Genomic DNA, 19,006 nt, shown 5'->3' with positions numbered 1-19,006 from the left:
GTTTATTTGAAGCCCTGGACACTGTATGCATAAAGTCAAAAAAAGAAAGACCTCCTTAATAGGAGAGAACCCTATACTTAAGAAATTGATGTTTAACTATTTTTTAATCGCTGAAAGTGAGTCTGATGGCTAAACATTGAAATTGAAACTGAAACGATTTGAGATTGGAAAGTAGACTGGAAACATTTATTGCAACACAATCCATCATCCATGTCTGATTCTATGTTACTAAAACCTATGGTACTGTGTACTTGTTTGGAAATGTGATCAAGTCTGCAAGGGACTCTACAGCAGCTTTGTCTCTTTTTTTAAACAGTGTAAATCTAAATTGGCAGATGAGAGAGAAGGAACTCAAGTCTGTGTTGAGGCAGTGAAGAAAAGACAAGTGAAGGAGAGAGGACTTGAGTTAATGCATGTGTCAATTACAGATTTCATTGGTAAGATATGTGGATGCATGATGACTTTTTTGATCATATTCAGCAAATTCTATCACAGTTTAGCAATTTGAAATGTGCAGTGACGTAGAATGCAGGTATGAATAAGCAGGTTGTGTGTTACCATTGATATTTTCGCAAGGTGAAAGATAGAATACAGGGATTAAAGTCTGTTAATCTACTGTGAAGGTTCTATGGGAATTTTACATAATACAAAATTATCATGTGTTCAAGGTCATATTGCAAACATTGCCTGTATTCTTTTTCTCTTAAGAGTGCCATCTTGTGGTGATGGGCTTGAAGGTGGATTTCAAGAACCTGGCATATTATTTTAACGGATTGATCAAGAGAAAGAAATAGTGTTCTAGTGCACTTCAAAATAACTTCAAATTGAACATAAGTTTTTAATCAATACAACAGAGCAGGAATTATAATCACATGAAATGCCAGCAACTTTCTGTATGGATATTACAGATGAAACCGGTCAAACGAAAATAGGTACTTTTGAATTTACAACTTGTGATACACTTTTCTCAACTTGCCTTGCTATTAATAAAATATTGAACACGTACAAAACTGGCTGCCAATTCACTATTATCCATTTTGCACAACCAATTTTACCTCTATAAATGAGTTCAATAATAATCAAAAGCCACATTTAAAAACAAGGAGAATATGAATCAAGCACTGATTTACATGTGCCCACTTTCAGCAGGGGTGTTGGGTTAAAATTGGGGTTTAACTGCTTAATTTTTTTGGGATGTAAAAGTTGTTTGGGATGAAAAAGGAATGTGGCAGCAACATTAGAACAACTTAACAATATCCTTTATGCAACCACTGAGATATTTTATTAGTAATACAATTTTGGCAGATGTCTTTGGGGTGCAGTTACATTGGCAAAACAATATTTAGACCAGAAACAAAACTAAAGTACAAAACAGTCATACTGTCTAGAGATGCACAAATTCTCAGGTTTAATCACAATACCATAACAGACTAATACTAAGAGTGTATTCCGCAAATGTTATCCCATTATCAAATCAATATAGTCAAGTAATGTTAATCAAAAGGAAATTTTATGGACATTTCAAAACTTGAATCTGGAACACTTTGCAAAGCTAATTTGTTACAACTAGTTTTAGATATTATTATCACTGCTTTTATCAATGTAAGGACTGAAATACTTATTGATCAATCTACTTGACTCAGATTTGAATTGCCCCAAATTCTCATGGCCAATACAACTTTTGTTAACCATGCCAGTTCTTTGAATGAGCTATGCTATTGAGTCCTCTCCCCTCCCTTTCACTGTACCCCCAATTCTTTTTCTTTTCAAGTCTCAACCCAATTCCTTTTGAAAGATATTATTGAACCTATTTTCATCAGATGTTGAAGCAGTACATTCCACAGCATAACTTCCCACAATAAAATTATCATACACCTACAAGTTCCGACATGCCAGGAACCAAATATTAAATAAGTATTGATCTGGTTATTTGAGCCTCACATGTACAGCTAGCATTTTCTGCATCTCTTTAAACAAATGAGAATTTTATTGATAACACAAGTTTTCTATCAAACTATTTCCTTCCGTTATCTCACCATTCTGTTTCTGTCATACCCTTTCCTGTCTGCCCTTCAGAATTTTACTATTTCCTATTTATTTTGGTATGGCTGAGTCTTCCTGGTTTTGATTTCTGAATGTGATGGCGCTTTTTTTTTCACAAGCTTGCAGTCAGACTTCCAGGTGGGCCTAAATTATTGCCATCCCTCTTGTTAGTTGTCTTTAACTTTGAACTGTCTTCTTACATCGTCACTCACTGCTCCAGACCAATCTCAGAACTTTAGTTGCCAATTCTTTCCAGATTTTTAACCATTGTAACTTTTGTTCAAAGGTGTTATTTTGTTTAGCTGTTTTGATCCACACTTCAAACATTGCTTACATAGCCCACTTTCAATCTACCTACACGTTCACAGTAGCCAAATGATCAAGAATTCAGTGCTACATGTCCTTTGACAAAGGTATTCTTATGCGCTGCCAGTAAAAGGGCACTTATACCAGCAAGAGGCAGACCATCAAGAGTTGATTTCTTGGAACTGAATTAGAAGCTGTGCACTTCCAGTAAAATTAAAAGTCATTCCACCTGACTTTGCAGCACGAGTCAGGTAGGCATATTGAAACATGGAGCAATGATTCCCACCCAATGTGTCTCCATCATGTGTTCTGCTGTTATATTTACTGACTGGTGAAAGTCCCTGCCCATCTTTGTGTGAGGTGGCAAAGCTGAGGTTATCATTTCAGATCATTTTGTTTTTACATTTACGTTCACTCTAAATCATCAGAGACTTTTAGAATGGTTGCAACTCAGAAGGATGAAATTCAGCCTGTCATGTACATATTGCTCTCGATAAGAACTGGTCAGTTTGCCCAACCTCCATACCTTTTCCACAAATCTTTTTGTCTATGGCTAATTATCCAGTTCCCTTTTGCAATCCACAATTGAATCTTACTCCATCACACTCCTTAATCATGTACTGCAGATGCTCACTACTAGCTACATAAAAAATCTTCATATCTTGAGTTCTTTTGCCAATAACTTTAAATTGGTAGCCTCTTGTTCTCAACTCTTCCACAAATGGGAACAGTTTTCTCTGCCTACTCTGTCCAGATCACACATGATTTTGATCATTTTGACAAATCTGCTCTCAACGTTTCCATTTTTGAGAGAACACTCCCAGCTCTGCCAATCTATCTGCATAACTGGAGTCTCTCATCCCTGAAACCATTCTTGCAGATCTTTCTTGCACTCTCCCTAAAGCTTTTGAATCCTTCTCAATGCATGGGGCACAGAAATGACATGATTCTCCAAGTGAATCTGAATCAGTTTTATTAAAATTTGTGCTAAAATCTATACCTTAGTTATAAAACCTCAGGTGTGGTATGCCTTTTTGACTATTTTCTTAAACTGATTTGTCATCTTCAACAATTTAAGCAGAAACACCCCCTAGTCTGCTTCTCTTGGACATCCTTTAGATTGCTTCTTCTCATTTTCATTTGCTGACATTTATCATAACTCTGAATTAAATTTCACCTATCTCATACCTGCCATTTCTACAAGTCTGTCTGTGTTCTCTTGAAGATTTTACTAAGTTCCTCATGATTCACAATACTCCCGTGTTTTGTGTCATTTGCAAGTTCTGAAATTGTGCCTTGTGCACCCAAATCCGGTTACTAAAATATACATTTTGAAAAGTCCTAGCACTGATCCCAGATGAACTCAACCGTATATCCTGCTTCAGTCTGAAAAAAAAACAACCATTTACCACCACATTCTTTTTCCTGTCACCTAGTTAAGTTAAATTCCATGCCATAACTGTTCCTTTTATTTCATTGGCTCCACCTTTTTCTGACAAGCCTGTTGTATGGCAATACATCAATTCCTTGGCACCCTCTCTGTTAGTCTATTGAAAAACATCAAATTAATTAAACACAACTTGATTTTTGTTTCTAAAAGCTTTCCTAGCATGAAATTTAAACTGATTGGTCTTAAGATGCTGGATTGAACCTTTTTTTCCCCAAGGTATAATATTTGCAATTCATCAGACTTCTTATAATACTCCTATATTTAAAGAAGATTGCAAGATTATTGCCAGTGCCTGCACAATTAAATATAACCTTATTCCTTAGGCATCAAGTACAGTCAGCCTTTCTGATACTTCCTTCTTTATCAGCTTTTAGCTTATACAGAGTTAAACTATTTCCTATCTCACTACAACTTTTGCAGAATTTTCTTCATTGTTAAAGATTGACCTAAGGTAAAGATTTAGGGTAGTATTTGGTTGGAGAACACAGGCATCCATCAGTCTATTAAAACCACTGCTCACCTAACTGATGATTTTGTTCTTGGATTTCTTTTGTTAACAGCTCAATGTTGAGTTGAAAAAAATAGAAAGAGCAGTGCCAACTGCTTGTATTTCTTGCTATTGATATTTTAAAATTCATTGATCGACACTTATAGAGGTTTTAATAATACAAGAATTTAAAATGGAAGTTAGAGAATACTTTGTTAAAGCTTTTCCACAATTCTTATATTCACTCATGGAATGTGGGCATTACCAGCTGCATTTATTGCCTATTCAGAGTTGTCCTTGAGAAAGTGGTATTGAACTGTTGCAGTCCGTTTTTATGTAAATACATCCACAAAGCCGTTGAAGAGGGCATTCCAGGATTTTGAATCATTGTCACTATCTTATGCCATGTTAGCTCTGAGGCAGCCATTCACCCTTGCTCCTCCTCTGCAGGTTGGACACAATCCCATTGTCACTGGGCATTTCCTATTCTATACTTATTGGAAGAAGGGAAGGAAAACAAATTGAGGGAGAACTGGTGATGACACGCTAAAGATATGTGGCATCCAAATGTAGGCAAAAGCTTTGGCCAGCTACCAAACAAAACAGAATAAAAGAAAATGGATGCAGGATGGGTGAGGGTCTAGAAAGGTGGAGCCTCCGCTGATGATGTCGCCTTGCATGGTGATAAAATGTCTGAATGAAAATGAGCCAGCTTGGCGAGCAAGTCAGCAACCTTACCCACAACCCGAGCTACAGATCTTTGCCAAGACAATCGAGGGTCTAGAAAAGCAGGTGAAGGTGTGCCTCCTTACAACTGCAGTATCTGGAGCATCTTCAGTTTATAAAATAATGTGGTTATATAAAGGTGTCACATGCAACGATGGACTTTCTGCCCAATTCACATCAAAACTATTCCTTTTTTTCGTTCAGTGCATTCCAGATGACTTCTTTAGTATAAACCAAACAGCTGTTCATAGGACAGGATTTCCCAAATTCTATGGAGTCACAAATTGAATACATATGGTCAAAAATGTTCCTGCATCAATGGCCCTACATTTGTCAACAGGAATGGAGAAAAGAATGTGCTGTATTTTCACAACCAAAGGCACACTACCATTCAAAGACTTGCCTATTTCTTGGCAATGCCTTCATCTCAGGACAGCGCATCATGTCACCACTGTTTATGACGGAAGGTCAAGTTTCTATACGGCCCCTTGGAGATCAAAGTTATTCTCTAAAGCCACGGCAGATAACATCTGTAAATCATTCTAAAACTGAAGCTACACCGTGCTCCTGGCTTAATGTGATTCACTCAATAGGTCAAAAATGGATGGATGCTTCTATCAATTACCCATCTGATTCACTCAGTGTCATGAAGTACTCTGGAGACATGTGAATTCACAACTCAATGAATGTGGATTGATCTGGTGATCCTTCAGAAATCCATGCAGAGTCTTTAGGATTATAGTAATTAGCTGAATGATGTGTGATTTGATTTGATCTACACATGATGAGTGCACAAGCCCACATGTATGGCAATTTGAAGAAAGCATTTTAAAGTAGAATCATATAAACTGAATCCCATACCCTTTAGCCGAAAGAAGATATTCTTTAGCCTCATGGTCAACACTTCCTCTGCACATTCTATCAAATGCTACAGTTTGCTCATGATTGGCCTGATGCACAATTCACTGTTCTTCAGATCTTGCTGCAATAGTACAAGGATGGATGTTTCCGTATTGGTGCTTAAAAATAATAGAATGAGTGATGGTAACTGCTATAAATTGATAGCAGAGGCATACATAGTATCTCCTTTTTCATCTCCATACTTGAGTAGCAAACGAATAAAAGGGTAATGAGGGTAGAATACGTTACAGCATTTATATGCTTTCAGCTCAATGAGTGACAAAGGGGCTACATGGTACAGAGTTTACTAACAGTAAATGTGGATACTTTAAAATAAAAATGAAGAGAAGCCAAATGAACTTGCCAACTGAACCTGTCTTCCTACTGTTCTGGTTCTAACTCCTTCCTGGTTTTGCAGATCTCCCCTTTTCCATCAGAAGTCAGAAGGCAAAGGGTTGCAGGTCAGTAATTTGTTGCTATTCTCTCTCTCTCTGCTGTTAAGGCCTGAATTCTTGTCGAGAAGTACTTTTGGTTCTCATGACATACAGTAAAACCCACTGTGCATTCCTTAATGAGTGTGATGATAGATGAAAACACCAAACAATTATGTTCCATGTGAAGTTTTCAATGGAATGGCTTCAAACTAATCTGTAACTAAAAGAACACTTCCAGGTGAAGGTTGGAATGAAAAGGGATCCATGCTGCCTCCTGGGCATATACAGTAAACAGTTTAAGTACCTTAACATAGCATGAATGGAAATCAAATAGCATTTCAGTACAGCACTTTCTGGGTAGGTGTAACTCGATGGTGTTATGATTCCAGGTGATAGTAATATTGGACAAATCTGATCCCACCTCTTCCAATCCCTATATGAGAAAACTGATTGGTTTTCTGACTTCAAAAATAGGGAACCCCGCAATAGGTATTTGATGTGTCCTGTCTCCTACACCATGATGGGAAAAGGTCCTAATGGAGGAGGAGGAGGATCAGGCAGATCAACCAAAGAAGTGGTGGCAGCAGCCAAGTAAATTGTAGTGGACTTAGAATATGGAGAATATAGAGAGTTCTATCTGCAAAAAAAAATGCTTGGTACTAGCTTAGGAGCGATTTTTCGAAAACTCCAGGTGTGATATTTATCAGTCCTTTGACAAATAAGTAATCGTTAACAGAAACAAAAACAGAAGTTGCTGGAAAATCTCAGCAAGTGTGACAGTGTCTGTGAAATCAGAGTTAATATTTCATCCTCAGAACAGATGGCAGCTAGGAAAATGTCAGTTTAACAGATCCTTCCTTGTGTTCAATGACCAATTAAGCACCAATTGTTACCAAGCAATTTCCACAACTTGCAAAATTAATACTTCAAGCAGAATTTAATAACTACAGTGATTTTGTTGTCAACCCATATAGTGCATGTGTGAAGATGATATGAATACTAACAGTCAATAAAGGGTGCAAAATAAAGTGAAGCAGAATAACATGATAAACTCTCAGGTGCACATATGGTGCTGTCTTATATTCCTACCTTTTAATATGTTCAATAGAATCCCTCCTCACAGGGAGTTACAGATCTCAGATTCAGAGGGGGGGTTGAACAAAATACCTGATATAACAAGGTGTAGAGCTGGGTGAACACAGCAGGCCAGGCAGCATCAGAAGTTTAGGAAAAACTGAAGAAGTGTCCCGACCGAAATGTCAACTTTCCTGCTCCTCTGATGCTGCCTGGCTTGCTGTGCTCCTCCAGGTCCACGCTGGGTTATCTCTGACTCCAGCATCGGCAGTTCTTGCTATCTCTTGTTGAAGGGTTGCTATACTTTTTAAAAGTGGGTGGGTGAATGTTTGAAGGAGAAGCCATCAAATCTTTGCAAGGGCAGGAATTGCATTTTTTTTTCTGCAGCTTGAAGAAAGCCAGGCTATTTTTCCCTTAGCAGTTGCTGTAAGCTGTAAGCCATAGACTTCAGTGAACCAAGTATGAACTGGCAACACTGTATCTTCCGCAAGCTAGTGAAAATAACTAGGGAGAGACAATAAAGAAGGAACAGGGCTTTGTGGGCAGCACAGTGGCTCAGTGGTTAGCACTGCAGCCTCACAGCGCCAGGGGCTGGGGTTTGATTCCCGCCTCGGGTGACTGTGTGGAGTTTGCATATTCTCCCCGTGTCTGGTGGGTTTCGTCTGGGTGCTCCGGTTTCCTCCCACAGTCCAAAGATGTGCAGGTTAGGTGGATTGGCCATGCTAAATTGCCCCTAGTGTTCAGGGGTGTGTGGGTTAAAGGGGGTTGGGTCTGGGTGGGATGCTTCAAGGGGCGGTGTGGACTTGTTGGGCCGAAGGGCCTGTTTCCACACTGTAGGGAATCTAATCTAACAGAATCTGATTAAACAAAAGGATCATCTCAGCGAACACCGTGAACATGAACCATTGAATTACCTTCCCAGTCATTTCCCGCATACGTAACATCCATATGTTCCCTGTTTGTATGTGTGTAGGGGTGAGTTTATAAGGCAGTTGGAGTTGGAACTAGTAAAGCTTATACCTGTCAATAATTCATAACTGTTTACCTGTATCTTGAGTCTATTTGTTAGTGACAAATAGTCATTCTTGTTCAGTACAGAAACTTGGTCTGTGCTTTCTTTCAACCTGGGTCTAAAAAACAGGTAAATTGGGGAAATCTGTGTACCTTTTAAAACGTTTAACAATTGTGATGGCTCCAGTAACAGCAGTGTTTAATTTCTAACTTGCTACTCCAGTGAGCCATAACACTATTGTACTTATTCCTAAGCGAATTTCTAAGGTGTGGTGTCCAAAACTACTGACAGTGCAATAGCTTGTGTTCTAATTTTGTGTAGCTGTAGCATGCTTCATGAAAATATGTTTTATGCAAAGTAATGATTTTTAAGTCATCAGTTGGGAAGCTGAATTTAACATTTAAAAGCTGAGACTTTTTAAAACACAGAAACTAAAGATGACTTAAGCTCATAGCCTAAGATGGCTACCCCATTTACATCATGATACACTCCATGGGAATAGTAACAGCATGCCTGCAACACCCATCAAAAACAATGGCCTCAGAGACATATGAAGGACTCACGTCTCCAATAGCCATTAGCAAGGCATGAAGGCAATCATCTGACGTATTCACTTAGACCCTAATTAAGTGAGCCTCTCAGATACGATCTTATCAAATTTATCTTGCAATACACTGAAAATTGCCTTATTGGATGCCCTGGGCAGTTGGAAGAAAAAAAATACATGTTGAACCAACTCTTTTTTTCTGTTTTCCCTGCAGAGATGTACATAAGCAACTGAGACAAAGAGAGAGAAAACTGAGCAACATCCCTCCTTTATCCTTCTCTCTGCAAAACCACCTTTGAAGTTTCAAACACTGTCTGCTGATTGTGTCCATCCAGGGACACCCCTGTTTTCTTCAAAAAATTCAACCAAGCTTTAATGTCTCCAGATGAACAATCAAAGCAGTCACCTGCATCTTTAAATTGAACACAACGGGGTTATCATCGACAAGTCATTAGATCATCAAATTCAGGATGAAGCCAGCCAAATCACTAAAATACTGACAGCATATTCCTTTTAATTTTTATGAACTCCAGTTTGAGCAACATATTGTTCAACTCTGTAATCTGTGTTGTTGTTCTAAGATTTGTGAGTGTGTTTGCACGTGCGTACAAAAGTCCATGTGTATTTTACGAACTAACGAAAATCACTTTAAGTTTAATAAAGCCAATGACTTTTTATTGCTAAGTGCAAAATAATGCCTTTTTAACTGGTTTTTTGATGTTCACAGCATACAAACAATTAAGAAATCACTAAATTGGCAAGTATGTCCTTTCCTAAACTAAGAAATATATTCAGGTCAAGTGAAGAAAACTGAAAAAGGAAGCTATTTGACCCTCCTCACCTGACTGTAGCACACAGGACTGAAAATTACAGCAGCTGGACTACATGCCTCCTTCCTACTGCATGGAAAATCATGGCAGGTCAATGTACCATAAAGAAGCCTGCCAGACAGTCATAATATGCTACAGGCAAACTATTTTGCCTACTTATTGGATGTCTATCTGCCACTGGAGAGGAATACGGGCACAACATCCTGCTTGGGTTTTCAAGTAGTCTTCTCATTTTCCTAAACTAGTTTTGATTTTAGGACTGGGTACCACACAACCTCAAAGAACTAGGATACACAGAGGATGAATGTTACCTATTTAGCAACATAAAGAGGTAGCTTTTCTCATTTTGGGCTGAGAAGCTCTTAAAGATATTGGTAAGGTTTAATTTGATAGTGTGATCATCCAGTAAATGTTTTTCCCTTCTTCCCTTCCCATCACTTTCTAGATCTTCTTCACTGTTGGTTAGCAGGTGCAGAATGCATAATTTGACATATGATCTTTTTGAAAGCATCATCTTGCCAGCACACACATTTCATGAGGTGGAGATGGCCTAGTGGTATTATCGTTGGACCGTTAATCAGGGGACCCTGATAATGTTCTGGGGACCCAGGTTTGAAGCCTGCAATGGCAGGTGGTGGAATTTGAATTCAGTAAATATCTAGAATTAACAATCTAATGATGACCATGAATCCATTGTTGATTGCTGGTAAAAACCCATCTAGTTCACTAATGCCATCCTTACCTGGTCTGGCCTACATGTGACTCCAAACCGACAGCAATCTGGTTGATTCTTAACTGCCCTCTGGGCAATAAATGCTGCCTAGCCAGAAACATCCTCATCACATGAATAAAAAAAGGTAAATAGATTTTTTTTGTAGAAGAGATGAGAATAGATAGTTTTATAGATCTTGAATTACCTACAGCAGCTAAGCACTTTCCTTTAATCTAGCAGAGCTACAGAGTTGTCATGACAATTTAGCCTGTGATGAATCATACGTAACTATTATGAAGAACAAGAACCACAAGTGTAACAGTACACCTCTGGCAGCATGACAGTGCAGTGGAAAGGTTTAACACGTTTGCAATGTACCCTGGAGATGGAAGCACACTCACGGACATCTATGGTGAAATCCAAAAGCTTCAAGTTAATAAAGGATACAGTATTTCTTTTCCGATTGATGTCTTTGAGAATACCTATTTACTGGAGATCATTTGCCCTCAATTTAGTATACAGGAGGATTATCCTACAGGTTGCTCTCATGACAGTCACAGACCATTTGCCAGGATATTCAATACCAGGAAAATAGCAACGGATGAGTCTGATTAGGCAGAATTTTCTAAAGGTATCCTCAAAGGATTGAATACATTAGAGATTGGCAGCTGGTAACAGCCAATCTGTCACTAGACACTACACAACCTTGCATTCAGAAGTCTAAAGCCATAACCAGCCAATTACTCTTTCCACATGGAGCAGCATTTTGATGGAGTTCTTAGATTGAGCAATAAGACGATGATGCCTGATAGGGGTTATAAAGGGAAGTGGTAAAAACAGCTCTCAATAAACAGAGGCTTTTTTATTCCCCTTCTGTATGGGTAGAATTTTGGGTAGCACGAAGGAAATGGAATCAGTCGCATATAAAGGAATGAGAGATGGCAGGAATGATTGCATTCAGGGAATGGAAATCATGCTTTTGGGCCTGTAACCTGAGTCTGTTCACATGGAAACTCAGAGTTGATCAGTGACAGAAATTGTCCCTTGCCAGAAGTAAATGTCCACATAAAAGTTTCACTCCAGTTCTCTGGTGGGGTATCTTTCCCATTCTTGTTACTGTCCTCTTCTCCTTCATCTTTCACGTATGGAGCAATAGGCTTCCTTCTTATCCTGCTGCATTGTCAATTTCTTCAAAATTGTACAGTATGTCATGGATACAGACAGCTTTGGACACTTTTGAAGAACAACAAAGCAACACTTTGCTTACCTTACCGAGCAATGCAGTCATTGCTCAAGTGTCCTTACTACATATTCCATAGTAATTAATGTTGTGGCATCATCTTCATTGTCCGTGAGCCTTTCTACTTTGTTGGGTTGTTGACTACAGCCACAAAAACAAAATCTGCATGGCTGTTCTTACAGGGTCCTGTAAACACAAGGTGTCACTAATCTTCATGCATGCAGTAACATATTCAAATTTACACTGTGAATAGAAAATCACACCAGAACACCAAACTTATACTTTAGACGTGAATTGATGGACATCTTATTAACCTGCATCCCTCAAACTATCAAAGAATTAAAATGCATGACAGTAAATCAATGCGGTATAGTTTAATTTTCTAAATGCTGTCCGTATGCTATCAATGATACATATAACATTATGATTCACCTCCAGTTTATTACAGTTGAGGGGTTAAAGAGGAAAATATAAATAAAAAGAATCATTGCATAAAAAGGCTATTTTACCGTGTGGACTGAGGTAAGGAATCACTGCTGATTGCATTTGCCTTCAATTGCACTGCTGCATTAACATCGTCGTTCATGATAGGCCTATACTACGTATGCTAACAATAACAATATCATTAATCAAATAAACTTTTAAAGGATAAGTCCTACTTCAAATTTTTTTCAGCTTATCTTTGAAAAGTGACTTTGATTCTGCTTTCACCATTATGTCCAGTAGGATATTCTGTGTACAAGTAGTTCTCATTAATTCGCTATGGAATGTCACAAGACTATGAAATACCTGAGATTCCTTCCTTATGAGCACAGTCCTATCAGTTACCACTGCATGTATCTTTGATTTGTTCTGCTGCACCAACTTGCCTCACAGCCACACTGCTCCATTTGCTTTCCTGTCATTCCTTTAAACCATCAGCTTTCATAGATCTAGATTTTCCATTGATTTGGCCACCCATCCCAATATCTCCACCTTTGGCCTACTTTGATTTCTGTCTGATTACATTCCTGTGAAATTTTCCTACAGCAAAGGAGCTGTAAAAATACAAGTGTAAGGAGTTACATCCATTATTTGTGAATTTTTGTGGCGGCACCATCATTCTATGAGGGGGGTAGTGAGGCCTGGCATAATTGAATACTCCTTAGGTGGCCTTCTCTGGGCAGAAATAATGACCCCTAAGAGTTGTTGAACAATCAGAGGCCAATGGCCACTAAGAGCATGATATTTTCCAATCAACCTGTACAGAGATTTTGTTACACATCTCTGGAGCAGGTGGGGCTTGAAGCCAGGTCTCTTGGCACAAAGGTACGGACACTACCACAGCATCACAAGAGCCCCTATTGAGGGCTATCAACACCAACATGACCAATGGCACCTGCAGGCACAGAACTCACAGGATTATCAAGGGAACCCATCACAAAGGTCAGGCATTTGTCAGCAGCATTCTTCAGAAGTCAGTGGCAAGTTCTATTGCTCTGTGACCAACTGAGAAATCAAGCTGAGTGAAAACATGGTCACCACGTCAAAATTTAATGCATGTTAAGTGGTTGGAACTATGACCTTTAAAAAATAAACTACAATTTGCCCTTTTATGACATCCATCATCATATTTACAAAGATACAAATAATATGGGAAACTTTACAACTTTTAAAAAGTACTTGGATAACTTGCAGTGTCACTTCATTCAAGCTTCTGAGCCAAGTGCTAGAAAGTGGGACTAGTATAGATTTTTTATTGGTACAAACTTGATAGATCAAAGGGAATCTTCTATATTGTGTGACTATGATTCTATGCTATCTCAGATGGTGGAGGAGGCACTGTTAATGTACTGATCATTGGTCTGTCTTTGCACAAATGCAATTAATGATTAATTTACTTTTATTAACAAAAAAAAACAAAAACGGTCGGCAAATAGATATTAATTAGTGTTGAGAAAATCTCACAAATACCAGTGGCAGAAATATTTTAATAAATGACATTCTTCATGTAGAATTTTAGTTTAAAAGCCTGCAGTGGTGCTAAACTATTCTTTTGTTGAATTCCTGAGTGCCCTTAGCTTGCCAGGAAATTTTGCAATATGTTTTTGCCAGGCTGTGCGTGACTTACCTGCTCCCATGACTGAACTTCTATTCTTGGATATACATGAGCTGCCCCAAACATGTGAGAGATACTTCTTATGACATACTTTTTAATTATCCAGCTCATCTTTATGGATTATCAGTTCACATCTGCATGAGATAGCAATTCTACTGAAGAAAGACATTGAAGGAGTGCATCAGGCAGAACCAAGTCAAATGTAATCATCTCAGATTGAGAAATTACTGGAAACAGCAAAAAAAAACTCCAAGAGAAATAAAACAGAAACAGTTAGCAAAAAAGAGATACCTAGGTCAGTTAAAGCAAATCAGATTGACTTTTTTTTTCCTGTAGGAAATAGGCAGGCCTATGTAATCTATCAACATTGTACACATTTCAATTTTCTGGGCTTCAAGAGGAGGAAGAGTGCATGGCATAACCTGGAGATAGATGAGTACCAACTCAACCTATGAGGAAGGGCAATAAATGCTGGTCAGATAATGATGCCCATGTCCCATGAGTGAATAAGAAAAACCTTTTCTGCACTATTTTGAAAGCCTCCACATGTAGTCATGTGGTGACTAGATCTGCATGGAAATTTCCAAATGTGGCCTTATCAAAGCCCGATACAACTGCAGTATTACTTGCCAATTTCTATACTGTATGTCCCAAATGATGAAGGCAAGAAAATTATGTGCCTTATTGACCACCTTATCAACTTATGTTGCTACTTTCAGGAAACTGTAGACGTGTATACCTGGGACTATCCGTATGTTAATGCTTCTAAGGATTGTGCTATTTACTATATTCTTCCCTCCTACTTTAGACCTTCCAAAATGCATCACTTCACATGTGTCCAGATTAAATTCCATCTGCCATTTCTCTACCCAAGCCTATGTCCTGCGGCATCCTCTGGAAATGTTCCTCATTGTCCACAACACACCTTTATGTTACATGCAATTTTCTTGATCAGACAACCCTATATTCACCATATCAGGTGAAATATTTATTTATTAAATTGGTGATACTTTTTCATAGCTGGCACAGAAACATAATTGAAAATCTTAATGACAAGTAGAGAAAAAAGGCTGATGTTATGAAAGGTACCTGACTGCAAATTAAAAGATAAACATGCGAGGCCTGAGTCCAGATGGACTGTGCCAATATTTGAACTGAATGCCAAGCAAAATAGGATTGAACAATAACCAATGGGCAATTGGAGAAATGTAGGGAGCAGCAGGGCTGTAACACACAAAATAAAAGCTGTGCTCACTTTTTCCAAATGTTGCTTCCTTTCCTGTGCCCACTGGCATACTCATTGATTAGGGGGTTAGGGGAAAGATTGTGACATGGGATCTCAGTTAATTTTGAACTGTTATACGAAAAATAGCGCACCCTAGTTCTGTGCAACCACATTTTTACTCCATAACTAAAAAAAATTCATTAAATGGACCAACAAGTTGATGGATGAACTGGGCCATCACTTCCTCAAAGTGAACCAAGGAATATTACAGAGGCATCTTGGCAGATACATGACCAGGCAGGGAATTGAGGCAAATGGACTGCACAGAGGCAAGGGATAATGGGAACTGCAGATGCTGGAGAATCCAAGATAACAAAGTGTGGAGCTGGATGAACACAGCAGGCCAAGCAGCAACTTAGGAGCACAAAAGCCGATGTTTCGAGACTAGACCCTTCATCAGAAAAGCAGAGGTAAGGGTTTTATAGTTTTGGAAGCATTGTGTGCTTGAAAGGACCAAAGGACCTGTTCCTGTGCTATGCCTGTTCTTTCTTCTTTGTAACAATCAAGACTTCTGTTGGTCCCTCTGATCATATAGTACTCAGCATTGATGAGAGATGTTTTAAGAAAAAACTAGATTTCATAGGAAGAGAGCAACACAAGGCTATTGTCACTATTAGTACATCCATTTAGTTCAAAATCTGTACTTTTATTACACTCACATTGAATGACATATGCTTTTTCTGAAAGCTTTGAATGCTCAGTGTCTTCATCTAAGCAGTCTGCAGCATTTTTCTGCTATAGTCAGTGTGTTCTGCTTTCCAAAGTGTTCTGTACAAATAGCTCAAGGCAGACACATGATCAGCAAATGATATTATAAATTAGTAGATCAAGTATCTAGCCAATCACATTATAAATGTACATTTTAGATCATACATCTTCATAAAATAGTACTAATCGTGGTAAATGATCTCAGTGTTGGTTTGAAGAACCCACATCCAGGCTCAGGGCTAAGGACTTAAGAAAGACTGTAATGTTGAACCTTTAACTTTTTTTTTACTCTCTTCTCCATATTTGGCTTATTTCTGTTTTAAGATGGCGTCAGAGAGTGGTGATGTTATACGACACTTTTAAACCATATTTGCAACAAAAAACAGGACAATAAATAAATTAATCAAAAAAGTTATGCTAAAATAATTGCGAGGTGTGCATAGTAGGTCGATATGTGTGGTAGGTGTCTAAAGGGCCACTCCTATTGCTGTCAGCATCTTGCATTGAAGACATAGTTCGAATGTAATTGGTGCGAAAAGGGTTTTGGTGCTTTTGATTGATTGACAAGTTGTATTGGGAGGGAGCACAATTATCTGTGAGATGTGGATATGCCATTAGGAGAAAGCAGCAGTGAGTTTTGTATTCAACACTATTGGGGATGGAGTGTGGAAGTGAGATGGGGTAGGGGATTCTATATATGCAGAAAAGGAAAACTGTTATTCTAAATCTACGTAAATGAATGAGGGGAATGATAGAGGCCTTCAATGATTTTGACCAACTGGTTAAGAAATCTTTGAGATTTTCTTGGCCCTAAAGGCGGCAAGACGAAAGCAAAATTCTGTGAATACGGGAAATTTGAAATAGTATAAGAAAATCCAGAAGCATCTCAGCAGGTCTGGTAGCATCTGTAATTCAAAAGTAAGAGTTAGCATTTTGAGTTTGTATGATACCTCTGAAGAAACTTTGATTAAAGCTGTGAAGTTGGGAGTCAATAATTGTGTGAGCAGAGTGAAGTGTTCTGTTTGTATCAAAGGTACACCCGGAAGAATGAATCCTACATTTACTGTGGTGAAATCATAAAGTTGATCAAAATATTTGACTAATACTCAATGTCTATAAATTAATTCAAATTATTATGTAGTTAACTGCAAGTATATGTATTATCAATGGAAACTGAAATCTATCCAACTAATTTAATATTTGACTTATGCAATATCTACAAGTATAATTATTCATACATTTGTATTTAATGCACTTTTAAAATATTAAAGAAGTTTGTATAGAGTATAATATCAATTAACTGTTTTTCTAAAATTAATTTTATTAACTAGGAATTGCAGAAATAAAGTATAACTACCTTGCAGAATACACTTGAAAGAGGAAACACACAACATAGTCTGCCTCACAGCAATGATTCCATTATTCTGTCAACATGGACTTTTAAACAATGTTAATTTGCTTATCCTTTACCACAATCATACAAAAGGAACTTGAAGTGAAGAAAATTGTCTTCTTCATTTAAAAGACTTTGAGCATATAAAACAATGATCGGTTTATCTTCTATTGGTTCACAACTTCTATTCTTATCGTTGTGGCCAGAAAACTTTTAAACATGACCTGAATGATATTTGTGGAAGATTCATCACTACAAGGGATAGTTTAGGAAAAGAGACAATCAGCCATAGCTACTTGAGACTTTCTTATGATTCAAAATGTTCGGTTTCCATTTCAGAGGAATCAAAATAACGTCTATAAATTCCAATGTAAAGAGGCAAGACGATAGATTCTTCAAAATGATGAGGGTCAATTACTTGAACAACTGAGACTAAAAACTTCACATTGTATTACAGAAGATTCAATATCACTGTGCATCTGTTTCTCCAGTTCATGCCTTGTGCTTTTTGAAGATACAGCCTATGTATCAAGATGGGATCCTTGAACACTGGAGCTGATCTTCTTTTTTCTTCTGTTAAAATGAAAAGATTTTTCATTTTATGGGATGCACTACATGTGACCTTTAGTAAGATGGTGCATTTTGCCTTATGAACACTGGCGATGGTATTCCAAGGTACCAGTTATACCTCGCTCCTCCTCTTGCTCTTGGCCTTCACTTATCCTCAGACAAACTTAATCAGTTGTGGTTTGGAATGTAGATTATGAAGGTATGATTCATAAGCATATGAACTCTGTATTGTCTATGGAGAATTGACTTGAAGTGAAAGTTTAGGTTTACATGCAAAATATCGAGGTTCCTGATTTTCTTAAAAAAAATACCATTTGCGTATTGTTATACCACTGCTATAAGACTTGTCAAAAAAACCAAATTGCTAACACATTAATCTACTTTAAAAAATGAGTGATAATGGTCCTAAAATTTCTGAAGATAGGTAAGTGGGTGGTTTCTTGGCAGGCTGGCATTGGAGGGCTTGGAATTTTCAGCATTCCTTGCTAGGGACAGGATTCCTCCTCTTTTCAGAAGGTATTTCAAAACTAGAAAAGTTGTTTTCAGCTACATATTCACAAATAAAGCAGCTAAATGAGAGGTTCTGCATTTTCTTTTACTTACCAGAGTGGGCCATTAGCAATGCAGCAAACTGCTACAAGGAGAGTTCTCACCATTACATCTGTCACTGGGAAAACTCCCCACTTCGCTGAGGGTGGGAAGGATCCATAACTATATTAAACAAATACATTTTCGAGGCAAAACTTCACTGTGACTGAATAACCAGTAGAAACTCTTTGCTTCATGTCTGTCTCTTGCTTTTTTGTGGGATACCCAGAGACTCGAAGAGAAAATCTAGTGCAGCACTAAGATAAGTGGTTAACCTGAGACCCTGAATGTTCTCAGGTGGACAAAAAAAAATTACTTTAGAGGAGAGTTGGAGAATTCTTTTCTGTACTCTGCATGATGTTTATCTCTCAACCAAAATTGTTAAGACACATTATCTGGAGATCACATCATTGCTGTCTGTGGGAGTTTGTTGTGTGAATATTAACAATTGTTTCCTCACTTACAAGAGTGACTACATTTCAAAATCCATAACTGACTGCAAAATATTTGGTTATTTTTAAGGTAAGATATATGCTATACAAAAGGAGGTTCTTTATTTATGGTTGTACTGCCAAGTACTTTAAATAAAAAAACCCTGCAGAT

At 37.9% G+C, this 19,006-nt stretch overlaps 1 long non-coding RNA gene across 1 annotated transcript in view; it reads left to right on the top strand.

Moving 5' to 3' along the window:
* The window catches only part of LOC125458031 (uncharacterized), a 64,095-nt gene extending 54,506 nt beyond the window's left edge, over positions 1-9,589 (top strand). Inside the window, exons 2-3 of the long non-coding RNA XR_007248726.2 lie at positions 6,331-6,373; positions 9,194-9,589. This is a non-coding gene — a long non-coding RNA (uncharacterized LOC125458031). The remainder of the gene's footprint in view (positions 1-6,330; positions 6,374-9,193) is intronic.
* Positions 9,590-19,006: the final 9,417 nt, after the last annotated feature.

The sequence above is a fragment of the Stegostoma tigrinum genome, chromosome 14, assembly GCF_030684315.1.
Source record: "Stegostoma tigrinum isolate sSteTig4 chromosome 14, sSteTig4.hap1, whole genome shotgun sequence".
NCBI classification, from domain to species: Eukaryota; Metazoa; Chordata; class Chondrichthyes; order Orectolobiformes; family Stegostomatidae; genus Stegostoma; species Stegostoma tigrinum.
The sequence above is the reverse complement of the archived record's forward strand: the minus strand, read 5'-3'. Positions and strand labels throughout refer to the sequence as shown.